This window comes from Lepidothrix coronata, unplaced genomic scaffold (genome assembly GCF_001604755.1).
Source record: "Lepidothrix coronata isolate B3197 unplaced genomic scaffold, Lepidothrix_coronata-1.0 Scaffold190, whole genome shotgun sequence".
NCBI lineage: Eukaryota > Metazoa > Chordata > Aves > Passeriformes > Pipridae > Lepidothrix > Lepidothrix coronata.
In genome coordinates, this window is record NW_016690370.1 from 1228195 (window position 1) to 1231528 (window position 3334).

The following is a 3334-nucleotide window of genomic DNA, read 5'->3' on the forward strand; positions in this document are numbered from 1 at the left end:
ATTTTCACACAAATATTTATATTTGCAATATTAGTTGGTTAGAGCAGGGTGCTGGTAACACCAAACTTGTGGGTTTGATCCCCATTCACTTAAAAATTGGACTTGATCCTTGTGGGTCCCTCCCAACTCAGAATATTCTGTGACTCTGTGAATATATGGATTAGTTTTAAATGGCAGCCCCAAGAAGCGACACGTCCTTTGCGATGGCTGAGAGGAACCAGCATCCAAACACCAGCAGGACCAGCTTGGAAAGGGGATTTCCCATCCCAGGCTCCAGGTTTGTAATTGGCCTGTTCAAATTACGTAAAGAAACTCATGGCCTGACTGTAATTTTCATCAGGTCAGCCTCTGCAAATCTCCCGTGGTCCAAACCCCTCCAGGAATCGGTTCTGATAATCTAGAAAAATAAAAGTTTTGGCAAAGATTGCAGAGTTTGATTTGTAGAGCTCAGTCAGATGTGAACATGAGCAGTAGGTTTCTTAAAATCACGCGAAAAGATTTAAAGCTATTTTATCTTTGAATCAGTATTATTTAGTACTTTAGACATGGTCATGAACTATATAAAGGTTTGTCTAAAGGAGTATTAAACTTATTTAGAGAGTGTAAAAAAAGAAACCCTAAAACTATTGTTCTTTGGCACAAATAAATCTGAAACTTTCAGAAGTACTGAGAGGTGCATAATTCACTTCATTAGTCTACTGAAAATTCCTGTTTCTGAACTGCTGATGGATCAGTGATGCCGTGGGATCATCCCTTGGCTGCTGGGAGGATGAGGAGGCAGCCAGGGAGAGATTTTGGCACTCACATCGGTCCTGAGGGGTTGTGGTGGCCCAGAGGGTCTGTGGGCATGTTTTTAAAAAGCTGATTTACCAAAATCAAAATAAAATATGACATTAGATAACCTCTGGCTGTCACGTTGGATATATTTCCTTATTAACTCACCTCCTCTCATCGGAGGAACTTTACACCAGCTCTGGCACATTAACTGTGACACACAAAATTGTCCCAATTACTGGTTTTTTAGAAATAAAGCTCAAGTCCCACGGTTAGGGACTGGGATTTACTTGTTTTCTCGGGCAGTTGCAAGCCAGGGATGTTTTCCCAGTGCTGGGATGAATTTTGGGTCTGATCCCAACACTCCCAGGGTGAATTAGGCAGCTCTTCCCATTGGTTTCCTTGTTTAAATCTCTCCTCACACTGTATTTAAACATCACCATAAATCGTGAAGTTTTAAAAAAAATCCCTCATTTTGATATGTTTTTCCTCATTTTTCATGTGGTGAATGAACTGATTGAGGAATGTGCTTTGCCTTGTTACGGAGCACTGCTAAAAAAAAAGCCAAAATATTTGTTCCATTTCACTTCTGCTTCTCTTAGGCCAGATTTGTTTGGTAAAAGTGTCTCCTCTCTGTGCTGCAATGGAGCACTTTGACTCAGGAGAAAGACAATTAATGCTCGGGGTAATAATCAGAAGAGCAGCTGTTCTCAATAAATGAAATTATTCCGAGCTGACACAAGGCCACTAAAACACCTCCCTTCAGCTGATTTTCATGCCTTTGCAACCCTGCTTCAGATATTACACACATTAGCACTTATTTCCATGATTTTGGGGGGAATTTGTCTCTTTTGCTCTTAGAAACATCATCAGAATGTTCTGATGTTTCTACACCACCACCTTGAGTCTCCCTGAGCTTCTTGCCCTGGTTTTGTGGCTTTCCAGGTGCTCCCAAGCCACCACTTCCATCAGGAATCTCCCCAGCTGAGCTGGATTTGCCCCAGAACAAACCCACCTTTGCATCCTGAGGGCTGGTGGTTGGTTAATGAAAGGGATAATATGCCCCAGGTGGGAGTTCTGGGATTATATGGGAGCAGGGATAAAGTTTGGATCCTCACTGAGCTCTTCCTCCTTCCCTCCTGGAAGAACATGCTGTGTCCCAGGTAGGCAAATGGTTTTTGTTATAGTTTGCTTCAAAAAATGGATGTGTTTGAGTGAATTCACAATGACTTCCATGTAGGAATTCATAACAGGGTGGAAAACACAATGTAATAATCCAAGTGCAGGTGTTCCAGCTGAAATATGAGTTGTTTTTTCAGAGACTTGTAATTTTGCTTACAACTCCTCGGCTGGAGAAAGATTTTTTTTTTTCCCCTCTTGAAAAGAATAAAACCCACCTTTTGCTGTGAATTGAAGTGGATTATGGTGTGATCACTGCCAGTTATCCAGTGCTTGTAGAATGCTGGAGCTCCTCAGTAGGGGATATTTCTCAGGCAGTGTGGAGGCTGGGATTGTTCTCCAGGTAGACTTGCTGTTATTGATTCCCAGGAAAAGCTCTGTCACAGTATGTTTTGCAGCTCTGAGGCTGGAATTTCACCACTTTTCCTTGAAACAATTTCAGCCTTTTCATCATGCAAAATTTTAATTTCAAACCAGAAGGATTTGCTCCTGTTTCGGGTCATGAGGTTGGGTTTCCTATTAACATAACCTGTTACAAAAGTTCCTAAGTTTAGGTGTGTTTATTAATAGTTGTAAAGTCTCTTTTGGGGTAAATTTGAATCACTTGGTGCATTTTAATGTATTTTCTGAATTACTCTAGTTTTTTTGTAAATAAATCCTCTTTTAAGCAGAGATTTCCCGTCTTCTGAGTGAAATTCCTCTTGTTGCAGCCAGAACTTTGATCCTTTGGTCCTTTTGTAGGAAATATTTCAAGAAGATGAAATTGAGGTTAGGCAGAAAATGCACTGGCTTTGTTTTAGCTAATCTTTCTCAGTTTAAGCTTGGTTTTGGGACCTCCAACCCAGTCGGCTTTAAGTTTAAGACTCTCCAGTCTCCTTTAAAAAGGAAGGAATGAGGAATAACTCATCCTGGAACTGAGATATCTCTGTTTTTTTTTTTTTTTTTTCTTTCATGGAACAGGTATTTGCACTTGAGACACTGTGGGTTGATGAGTGAGGGGGTTCATTTAGGTGAAAATGGGAGTTTTTATGTCTTTGGAGATTTCTTTAGAGCACCTGGGCACAGGAGGGGTAGGGTGCAGCTTGAACACTCATTTTTAGGGTCCCTTCCTGTGTTTGGGGTGGATGATGCACAAAACAGATGAACTCTTGTATTGTCTTGGAGGGGCTGCCAAAAAAATGAAGATTCCCATTCCTTCCCCGAGGAGCTTTTGGTTTAAGTGTTTGATGGGGGATAGATCATCTGAAAAGAGGTTTTATTTTAATTTTCTCTGCAAAGGGGCTGCTGTGTGAGGTCTGTTTGAGCCCAGCTCTGTCTCAGGGAGCCAGGTGAGTGTCTGGGAGAGGAGATAACCACAGACAGCTGATTTTTTTTCTTTCTC